This window comes from Oncorhynchus nerka, unplaced genomic scaffold (genome assembly GCF_034236695.1).
Source record: "Oncorhynchus nerka isolate Pitt River unplaced genomic scaffold, Oner_Uvic_2.0 unplaced_scaffold_4394, whole genome shotgun sequence".
Taxonomy (NCBI): domain Eukaryota; kingdom Metazoa; phylum Chordata; class Actinopteri; order Salmoniformes; family Salmonidae; genus Oncorhynchus; species Oncorhynchus nerka.
This window is the reverse complement of record NW_027036908.1, coordinates 1-12,171: the sequence shown is the minus strand read 5'-3', so window position 1 is coordinate 12,171 and position 12,171 is coordinate 1. Positions and strand designations below refer to the sequence as shown.

At 43.7% G+C, this 12,171-nt stretch overlaps 1 long non-coding RNA gene across 1 annotated transcript; it reads left to right on the top strand.

Moving 5' to 3' along the window:
- The first annotated feature begins 5,954 nt into the window (after nucleotides 1-5,954).
- On the top strand, nucleotides 5,955-7,395 carry LOC135566530 (uncharacterized). Its single transcript, XR_010462118.1, has 3 exons — nucleotides 5,955-6,011; nucleotides 7,019-7,110; nucleotides 7,322-7,395. It is a non-coding gene; the product is annotated as an uncharacterized LOC135566530 (long non-coding RNA).
- Nucleotides 7,396-12,171: the final 4,776 nt, after the last annotated feature.

Here is a 12,171-nt window from a genome sequence, read left to right as displayed (position 1 = left end):
GATCAGACTCCCATACTGGTTACAGACTAAAACAGGTTTTTAGACATGACATCAGATCAGACTCCATACTGGTTACAGACTAAAACAGGTTTAGACATGACATCAGATCAGACTCCATACTGGTTACAGACTAAAACAGGTCTGGGTTTAGACATGACATCAGATCAGACTCCATACTGGTTACAGACTAAAAACAGGTTTAGACATGACATCAGATCAGACTCATACTGGTTACAGACTAAAACAGGTCTTTTAGACATGACATCAGATCAGACTCCATACTGGTTACAGACTAAAACAGGTCACTGGGTTTAGACATGACATCAGATCAGACTCCATACTGGTTACAGACTAAAACAGGTCTGGTTTAGACATGACATCAGATCAGACTCCATACTGGTTACAGACTAAAACAGGTTTTTTAGACATGACATCAGATCAGACTCCATACTGGTTACAGACTAAAACAGGTTTTAGACATGACTAAAACCCATACTGGTTACAGACTAAAACAGGTTTAGACATGACATCAGATCAGACTCTATACTGGTTACAGACTAAAACAGGTTTAGACATGACATCAGAACAGACCCCATACTGGTTACAGACTAAAAGATCCTCCATACTGGTTACTAAAACAGGTCAGGTTTAGACATGACATCAGATCAGACTCCATACTGGTTACAGACTAAAACAGGTCTGGGTTTTAGACATGACATCAGATCAGACTCCATACTGGTTACAGACTAAAACAGGTCTGGGTTTAGACATGACATCAGATCAGACTCCATACTGGTTACAGACTAAAACAGGTTTAGACATGACATCAGATCAGACTCCATACTGGTTACAGACTAAAACAGGTTTTAGACATGACATCAGATCAGACTCCATACTGGTTACAGACTAAAACAGGTTTAGACATGACATCAGATCAGACTCCCATACTGGTTACAGACTAAAACAGGTTTAGACATGACATCAGATCAGACACCATACTGGTTACAGACTAAAACAGGTTTTAGACATGACATCAGATCAGACTCCATACTGGTTACAGACTAAAACAGGTTTAGACATGACATCAGATCAGACTCCATACTGGTTTACAGACTAAAACAGGTTTAGACATGACATCAGATCAGACTCCATACTGGTTACAGACTAAAACAGGTTTGGGCATGACATCAGATCAGACTCCATACTGGTTACAGACTAAAACAGGTCTGGGTTTAGACATGACATCAGATCAGACCCCATACTGGTTACAGACTAAAACAGGTTTAGACATGACATCAGATCAGACCCCATACTGGTTACAGACTAAAACAGGTTTAGACATGACATCAGATCAGACTCCATACTGGTTACTGGTTACAGACTAAAACTCCACAGGTTTAGACATGACATCAGATCAGACTCCATACTGGTTACAGACTAAAACAGGTCTGGGTTTAGACATGACATCAGATCAGACTCCATACTGGTTACAGACTAAAACAGGTTTAGACATGACATCAGATCAGACTCCATACTGGTTACAGACTAAAACAGGTTTAGACATGACATCAGATCAGACTCCATACTGGTTACAGACTAAAACAGGTTTAGACATGACATCAGATCAGACTCCATACTGGTTACAGACTAAAACAGGTCTGGGTTTAGACATGACATCAGATCAGACTCCATACTGGTTACAGACTAAAACAGGTTTAGACATGACATCAGATCAGACTCCATACTGGTTACAGACTAAAACAGGTCTGGGTTTAGACATGACATCAGATCAGACTCCATACTGGTTACAGACTAAAACAGGTCTGGGTTTAGACATGACATCAGATCAGACCCCATACTGACAGACTAAAACAGGTTTAGACATGACATCAGAGACTCCATACTGGTTACAGACTAAAACAGGTTTAGACATGACATCAGATCAGACTCTATACTGGTTACAGACTAAAACAGGTTTAGACATGACATCAGATCAGACCCCATACTGGTTACAGACTAAAACAGGTCATGACATCAGATCAGACTCATACTGGTTAAGGCAGACTAAAACAGGTTTAGACATGACATCAGATCAGACACCATACTGGTTACAGACTAAAACAGGTCTGGGTTTAGACATGACATCAGATCAGACTCATACTGGTTACAGACTAAAACAGGTTTAGACATGACATCAGATCAGACTCCATACTGGTTACAGACTAAAACAGGTTTAGACATCAGATCAGACTCCATACTGGTTACAGACTAAAACAGGTCTGGGTTTAGACATGACATCAGATCAGACCCCATACTGGTTACAGACTAAAACAGGTTTAGACATGACATCAGATCAGACCCCATACTGGTTACAGATTAAAACAGGTTTAGACAGACATCAGATCAGACCCCATACTGGTTACAGACTAAAACAGGTTTAGACATGACATCAGATCAGACTCATACTGTTTATGCTAGACTAAAACAGGTCTGGGTTTAGACATGACATCAGATCAGACTCCTATACTGGTTAGCAGACTAAAACAGGTTTAGACATGACATCAGATCAGACTCCATACTGGTTACAGACTAAAACAGGTCTGGGTTTAGACATGACATCAGATCAGACTCCATACTGGCTACAGACTAAAACAGGTTTAGACATGACATCAGATCAGGATTCATACTGGGTTACACTAAAATAGGTCTGGGTTTAGACATCAGATCAGACCCCATACTGGTTACAGAATTTAAAACAGGTTGGACATGGACATCAGACAGACTAGAACAAGGTTGTGTCCTAAATGGTTCTTATTTAGTGCACTGGGCCCTGGTCAACAGTATGCACTATATAGGAATATGGCCCTGGTCACAGTAGTGCACTATATAGGAGTATATTTGGTCTAAAAGAACTACATAGGAATAGGGGCTTTGGTCTGAAAGTGGCACTACATAGAATAGTTTTGGTCTAGTAGTACCACATAAATATGCAGGTTACTGATCTGGAAAGTAGTATTATACAGGGAATAGGTCCACTGGGACGTGAATAAAGAAATCTGTTGGCTCTATGATGTGAAGGATAATAATTTATTTCCTGCTTCCTTCAAATACAGCCACCCATCTACCAATGAAAACTTTGGGATCTGATTGGATGTTGGCCAATACCAAGGTTTCTGGATTCTTCAGGGTCAACTATGACAGTAGTAACTGGGATCGACTCCTCACGCAGCTCAGCACAGACCATGAGGTATCAGTCCGTATGATAATGACCTCCTCACCCAGCTCAGCACAGACCATGAGGTATCAGTCCGTATGATAATGACCTCCTCACCCAGCTCAGCACAGACCATGAGGTATCAGTCCGTATGATAATGACCTCCTCACCCAGCTCAGCACAGACCATGAGGTATCAGTCCGTATGATAATGACCTCCTCACGCAGCTCAGCACAGACCATGAGGTAACAGTCCGTATGATAATGACCTCCTCACCCAGCTCAGCACAGACCATGAGGTATCAGTCCATATGATAATGACCTCCTCACCCAGCTCAGCACAGACCATGAGGTATCAGTCCATAGGATAATGACCTCCTCACCCAGCTCAGCACAGACCATGAGGTAACAGTCCATAGGATAATGACCTCCTCACCCAGCTCAGCACAGACCATGAGGTATCAGTCCGTATGATAATGACCTCCTCACCCAGCTCAGCACAGACCATGAGGTATCAGTCCGTATGATAATGACCTCCTCACCCAGCTCAGCACAGACCATGAGGTATCAGTCCGTATGATAATGACCTCCTCACCCAGCTCAGCACAGACCATGAGGTATCAGTCCGTATGATAATGACCTCCTCACGCAGCTCAGCACAGACCATGAGGTAACAGTCCGTATGATAATGACCTCCTCACCCAGCTCAGCACAGACCATGAGGTATCAGTCCATATGATAATGACCTCCTCACCCAGCTCAGCACAGACCATGAGGTATCAGTCCATAGGATAATGACCTCCTCACCCAGCTCAGCACAGACCATGAGGTAACAGTCCATAGGATAATGACCTCCTCACCCAGCTCAGCACAGACCATGAGGTATCAGTCCATATGATAATGACCTCCTCACCCAGCTCAGCACAGACCATGAGGTAACAGTCCATATGATAATGACCTCCTCACCCAGCTCAGCACAGACCATGAGGTAACAGTCCATAGGATAATGACCTCCTCACCCAGCTCAGCACAGACCATGAGGTAACAGTCCATAGGATAATGACCTCCTCACCCAGCTCAGCACAGACCATGAGGTAACAGTCCATATGATAATGACCTCCTCACCCAGCTCAGCACAGACCATGAGGTATCAGTCCATAGGATAATGACCTCCTCACCCAGCTCAGCACAGACCATGAGGTAACAGTCCATATGATAATGACCTCCTCACCCAGCTCAGCACAGACCATGAGGTATCAGTCCATATGATAATGACCTCCTCACCCAGCTCAGCACAGACCATGAGGTAACAGTCCATAGGATAATGACCTCCTCACCCAGCTCAGCACAGACCATGAGGTAACAGTCCACACCATGAGGGAACAGCTTTCTAACCTGCTAAATTACTATGTCCCAGGAAGACCAGCACAAAGCCTGATGACTGTCCCAATATGGGAACCAGACATATTTTAATGTCCCTGTGTTTATATTCAGGCTATTCCAGTGATCAACAGAGCCCAGGTTGTGGATGATGCTTTTAACCTGGCTAGGTGAGTCCTCTCCCACACAGCATAGTCTTCTGTCTATATGCTGTCTATATGTAGACTACCTGTAAAGTCCTCTGTCTATATGTAGACTAGCTGTAAAGTCCTCTGTCTATATGCTGTCTATATGTAGACTACCTGTAAAGTCCTCTGTCTATATGTAGACTACCTGTAAAGTCCTCTGTCTATATGTAGACTACCTGTAAAGTCCTCTGTCTATATGTAGACTACCTGTAAAGTCCTCTGTCTATATGTAGACTACCTGTAAAGTCCTCTGTCTATATGTAGACTACCTGTAAAGTCCTCTGTCTATATGCTGTCTATATGTAGACTACCTGTAAAGTCCTCTGTCTATATGTAGACTACCTGTAAAGTCCTCTGTCTATATGCTGTCTATATGTAGACTACCTGTAAAGTCCTCTGTCTATATGCTGTCTATATGTAGACTACCTGTAAAGTCCTCTGTCTATATGTAGACTACCTGTAAAGTCCTCTGTCTATATGTAGACTACCTGTAAAGTCCTCTGTCTATATGCTGTCTATATGTAGACTACCTGTAAAGTCCTCTGTCTATATGTAGACTACCTGTAAAGTCCTCTGTCTATATGTAGACTACCTGTAAAGTCCTCTGTCTATATGTAGACTACCTGTAAAGTCCTCTGTCTATATGTAGACTACCTGTAAAGTCCTCTGTCTATATGTAGACTACCTGTAAAGTCCTCTGTCTATATGTAGACTACCTGTAAAGTCCTCTGTCTATATGTAGACTACCTGTAAAGTCCCTGTCTATATGTAGACTACCTGTAAAGTCCTCTGTCTATATGTAGACTACCTGCAAGTCCTCTGTCTGTATGTAAACTACCCAGTAAGTCCTCTGTCTATGGAGATTACCTGTAAAGTCTCTGTCTATGTGAGACTATCTGTAAAGTCCTCTGTCTATATAAGACTACCTAGAAAGCCCTGTCTATATGTAGACTACCTGTAAAGTCCTCTGTGTGTCTGTTGCTGTCAGTACCATTTCAGCAGGTGTAATTCCGGTTGGATTCGTAGTTGTTGAATAAAAGGGGTGTTTGTGATGTTTCTTCTGTCTCGGTCCACGCCAGGCGAGCAGGATAGTCAAGTACTCACACTGGCTCTGAGAACCACCCTGTTCCTTCAGAGAGGAGAAGACATGCCCTGGCAAACAGCTGACATGGAACCTGGGCTACTTCTTCCTCATGTTCGACCGCAGCTGACGCCTACGGGCCCATGCAGGTCAGTGTTATATCTGGGTCCTATGGCACCTATTCTTCATACAGTACAGACCAGATCACCTTATGGGCACCCTATTCCCTATGGGGTACTTAGACCAGATCACCTTATGGCACCCTGGCTTCTTATGCTGGTCACTGCTATGGCACCCTGTTCCCTATGGTACTTAGGACCAGATCATATATGGCACCCTATTCCTTATGTAGTACTTAGACCAGATCACTATATGGCACCCTATTCCTTATGCTGATCACTATATGGCACCCTATTCCTTATGTAGTACTTAGACCAGATCACTATATGGCACCCTATTCCTTATGTAGTACTTAGACCAGATCACTATATGGCACCCTATTCCTTATGTAGTACTTTTAGAGCCAGATCACCCTTATACAACTATTTCCTTATGGTACTTAGACAGATCACTATGTAGCTATTTCCTTCTTTGATCTATATCACCTATTCTTATGTACTTAGACCAGATCACTGTGGCACCTATTCCCTTGCAGTACTTAGACCAGATCACTATATGGCACCCTATTCCTTATGTAGTACTTAGACCAGATCACCTTATGGCACCCTATTCATTTTGGCCACTATATGGAATAGAGTTCCATCTGGGACATAACAGTAGACTACTGAATATTTTTTAATTGCAAAATCAGCTACTAAGATCAACTCTGTTCCATTTTTATTGACAATGATAATGTTATCCAATATCTCTGATATGTTGTGATGCAGTGAGTTCTGTCCTTATTGTTCAGGTTTGCCTCAATGAACAGCAAGTTCTGTTCTTATCTTTCAGGCTTACCTCAATAAACAGCTAGTTCTGTTCTTATCTTTCAGGTTTGGCTCAATGAACAGCTAGTTCTGTTCTTATCTTTCAGGCTTACCTCAATAAACAGCTAGTTCTGTTCTTATCTTTCAGGCTTACCTCAATAAACAGCTAGTTCTGTTCTTACCTTTCAGGCTTACCTCAATAAACAGCGAGTTCTGTTCTTATCTTTCAGGCTTACCTTAATAAACAAGTCACGCCTCTTTTCAACCACTTCAAGACTATCACTGCTGACTGGACCAAGATTCCGGAGAAACACACTGACCAGTAAGAACGTCTACCTTTCACAATGTTGATGGATACAAAGAGAACATGTCACGATAGTTAGAAATTATTTTTAGAAGACAAAACACTCAGTCAGTTCAAAATGACTGTTCTCATCCAGTTATCATGAATGGACTCAATAAGTCAGAAGTTGTGAGGTCAGTATACCGTTAAGAGTTCTTCTGTTTCATTTGATATTTTCCTCCGTCTCCAGGTACAACCAGGTGAATGCCATCTCGATAGCCTGCAGTACAGGAGTAGCAGGCTGTGAGGCTGACTACAGGCTGGTTCAAAGACTGGATGAAAACGCCGAGAACAACACGTACAGAGATCCCTCTCCTCTCCTCTCCCTCTCTCTCCCTCTCCTCTCCTCTCCCTCTCCCTCTCCTCTCCTCTCCTCTCCCCTCCCCTCTCCTCTCCTCTCCTCTCCTCCTCCTCTCTCTCTCTCCCTCTCCTCTCCTCTCCTCTCCCCTCTCCTCCCTCTCCCTCTCCTCTCCTCTCCTCTCCTCTCCTCTCCTCTCCTCTCCTCTCTCCCCTCATCCTCTCCTCTTCATCCTCATCCTCTCCTCTTCATCCTCTCCTCTCCTCTCCTCTCCTCTCCTCTCCTCTCCTCTCCTCTCCTCTCCTCATCCTCTCCTCTTCATCCTCATCCTCTCCTCTTCATCCTCATCCTCTCCTCTCCTCTCCTCTCCTCTTCATCCTCATCCTCTCCACTTCCTCTCCTCTCCTCTCCTCTCCTCTCCTCATCCTCTCCTCTTCATCCTCTCCTCTCCTCTCAAATCAAATCAAATCAAATCAAATGTATTTATATAGCCCTTCGTACATCAGCTGATATCTCAAAGTGCTGTACAGAAACCCAGTCTAAAACCCCAAACAGCAAGCAATGCAGGTGTAGAAGCACGGTGGCTAGGAAAAACTCCCTAGAAAGGCCAAAACCTAGGAAGAAAACTAGAGAGGAACCAGGCTATGTGGGGTGGCCAGTCCTCTTCTGGCTGTGCCGGGTGGAGATTATAACAGAACATGGCCAATATGTTCAAATGACCAGCATTGTCCAATAATAATCACAGGCAGAACAGTTGAAACTGGAGCAGCAGCACGGCCCGGTGGACTGGGGACAGCAAGGAGTTATCATGTCAGGTAGTCCTGGGGCATGGTTCTAGGGCTCAGGTCAGTTGAAACTGGAACAGCAGCATGGCCAGGTGGACTGGGGGCAGCAAGGAGTTATCATGTCAGGTAGTCCTGACGCATGGTCCTAGGGCTCAGGTCCTCCGAGAGAGAGAAAGAAAGAGAGAAAGAGAGAATTAGAGAAAGCATACTTAAATTCACACAGGACACCGGATAGGACAGGAGAAGTACTCCAGATATAACAAACTGACTCTAGCCCCCCGACACATAACCTACTGCAGCATAAATACTGGAGGCTGAAACAGGAGGGGTCCTCTCCTATCCTATCTTATCCTCCTCCTCCTCAACCCTAGTGTTGAAGACTGTTATTGATCTCAACCCTAGTGTTGAAGACTGTTATTGATCCCAACCCTAGTGTTGACGACTGTTAATGATCTCAACCCTAGTGTTGAATTCTGTTATTGATCCCAACCCTAGTGTTGAAGGCTGTTATTCATCCCAACCCTAGTGTTGAAGACTGTTATTGATCCCAACCTAGGGTTGAAACCCTCTAGACTGTTATTGATCCCAACCTAGTGTTGAAGACCCAACCCTGTTTGAAGACTTGATCCCAGCCCTAGTGTTGAAGACTGTTAATGATCCCAACCCTGTGTTGAAGGCTGTTATTGATCCCAACCTAGTGTTGAAGACTGTTATTGATCCCAACCTAGTGTTTACAGCTGTTATTGATCCCAACCTAGTGTTGAAGACTGTTATTGATCCCAACCCTAGTGTTTATCCCAACCTGGGTTGAGGCTGTTATTGATCCCAACCTAGTATTTACAGTTACAGCTGTTATTGATCCCAACCTAGTGTTGAAGGCTGTTATTGATCCCAACCTAGTGTTGAAGACTGTTATTGATCCCAACCCTAGTGTTGAAGGCTGTTATTGATCCCAACCCTAGTGTTGAAGACTGTTAATGATCCCAACCCTAGTGTTGAAGACTGTGATCCCAACCCTAGTGTTGAAGACTGTTATTGATCCCAACCTAGTGTTGAAGACTGTTATTGATCCCAACCCTAGTGTTGAAGGCTGTTATTGATCCCAACCTAGTGTTGAAGACTGTTAGTCCCAACCCTAGTGTGAAGGCTGTTATTGATCCCAACCCTAGTGTTGATCCTTCCTGTTTGAAGGCTGTTATTGATCCCAACCCTAGTGTTGAAGACTGTTATTGATCCCAACCTAGTGTTGAAGGCTGTTATTGATCCCAACCCTAGTGTTGAAGGCTGTTATTGATCCCAACCTAGTGTTGAAGGCTGTTATTGATCCCAACCCTAGTGTTGAAGACTATTATTGATCCCAACCCTAGTGTTGAAGACTGTTATTGATCCCAACCCTAGTGTTGAAGGCTGTTATTGATCCCAACCTAGTGTTGAAGGCTGTTATTCATCCCAACCCTAGTGTTGAAGGCTGTTATTGATCCCAACCCTAGTGTCCCAACTCTGAAGGCTGTTATTGATCCCAACCCTAGTGTTGAAGACTGTTATTGATCCCAACCCTAGTGTTGAAGGCTGTTATTGATCCCAACCCTGAGTGTTTGAAGACTGTTAATGATCCCAACCCTAGTGTTGAAGGCTGTTATTGATCCCAACCCTAGTGTTGAAGGCTGATCCCAACCCTATTGATCCCAACTCCTAGTGTTTATGTTATTGATCCCAACCTAGTGTTGAAGGCTGTTATTGATCCCAACCCTAGTGTTGAAACCCTATGGCTGTTATGATCCCAACCCTATGTTGAAGGCTGTTATTGATCCCAACCCTAGTGTTGAAGACTGTTATTGATCCCAACCCTAGTGCTGAAGACTGTTATTGATCCCAACCTAGTGTTGAAGGCTGTTATTGATCCCAACCCTAGTGTTGATCCCACCAGTGTTAATGATCCCAACCTAGTGCTGAAGCCTGTTATTGATCCCAACCCTAGTGTTGAAGGCTGTTATTGATCCCAACCTAGTGTTGAAGGCTGTTATTGATCCCAACCCTAGTATTTACGGCTGGTTACAGCTGTTATTGATCCCAACCCTAGTGTTGAAGACTGTTATTGATCACAACCTAGTGTTGAAGGCTGTTATTGATCCCAACCTAGTGTTGAAGGCTGTTATTGATCCCAACCCTAGTGTTGAAGACTGTTATTGATCCCAACCCTAGTGTTGACAGCTGTTATTGATCCCAACCCTAGTGTTGAAGACTGTTATTGATCCCAACCCTGGTAGTGTTGAAGGCTGTTATGAAGGCTGATCCCAACCCTAGTGTTGAAGGCTGTTATTGATCCCAACCCTAGTGTTGAAGGCTGTTATTGATCCCAACCCTAGTGTTGAAGGCTGTTATTGATCCCAACCCTAGTGTTGAAGACCCAACCCTGTTATTGATCCCAACCTAGTGTTGAAGCTGTTATTGATCCCAACCTAGTGTTGAAGGCTGTTATTGATCCCAACCCTAGTGTTGAAGGCTGTTATTGATCCCAACCCTAGTGTTGAAGGCTGTTATCCCAACCTGATCTGTTAATGATCCCAACCCTAGTGTTGAAACCTGTTGTTATCCCAGCCTAGTGTTGATTGTTATTGATCCAACCTAGTGTTTAAGTCTGTTATTGATCCCAACCCTAGTGTTGAAGGCTGTTATTGATCCCAACCCTAGTGTTGAAGGCTGTTATTGATCCCAACCCTAGTGTTGAAGGCTGTTATTGATCCCAACCCTAGTGTTGAAGGCTGTTATTGATCCCAACCCTAGTGTTGAAGACTGTTATTGATCCCAACCCTAGTGTTGAAGGCTGTTATTGATCCCAACCCTAGTGTTGAAGGCTGTTATTGATCCCAACCCTAGTGTTGAAGACTGTTATTGATCCCAACCCTAGTGTTGAAGGCTGTTATTGATCCCAACCCTAGTGTTGAATTCTGTTATTGATCCCAACCTAGTGTTTGAAGGCTGTTATTGATCCCAACCCTAGTGTTGAAGACTGTTATTGATCCCAACCTGTTGAGTGTTGATCCCTAGTGTTGAAGGCTGTTATTGATCCCAACCCTAGTGTTGAAGACTGTTATTGATCCCAACCCTAGTGTTGAAGACTGTTATTGATCCCAACCCTAGTGTTGAAGACTGTCCCAACCCTAGTGTTGAAGCCTGTTATTGATCCCAACCCTAGTATTTACAGCTGTTAATGATCCCAACCCTAGTGTTGAAGCCTGTTATTGATCCCAACCCTAGTGTTGAAGGCTGTTATTGATCCCAACCCTAGTGTTAAAGGCTGTTATTGATCCCAACCCTAGTATTTACAGCTGTTATTGATCCCAACCTAGTGTTGAAGTAAGACTGTTATTGATCCCAACCCTAGTGTTGAAGACTGTTATTGATCCCAACCCTAGTGTTTACAGGCTGTTATTGATCCCAACCCTAGTGTTGAAGGCTGTTATTGATCCAACCCTAGTGTTGAAGACTGTTATTGATCCCAACCCTAGTGTTGAAGACTGTTAGCTGTTTTACAGTTGATCCCAACCCTAGTGTTGACAGCTGTTATTGATCCCAACCCTAGTGTTGAGGGCTGTTACCCAACCTAGCTGTTATTGGATCCCAACCTAGTGTTGAAGGCTGTTATTGATCCCAACCCTAGTGTTTAGAGCTGTTATTGATCCAACCTAGTGTTGAAGACTGTTATTGATCCCAACCCTAGTGTTGAAGGCTGTTATTGATCCCAACCCTAGTGTTGAAGGTAATCCCAACCCCTGTTGATTGTTATTGATCCCAACCCTAGTGTTGAAGACTGTTGTTATTGATCCCAACCTAGTGTTGAAGACTGTTATTGATCCCAACCCTAGTGTTGAATTCGTTTGATCCTAACCTAGTGCTTAAAGACTGTTATTGATCCCAACTCCTAGTGTTGAAGGCTGTTATTGATCCCAACCCTAG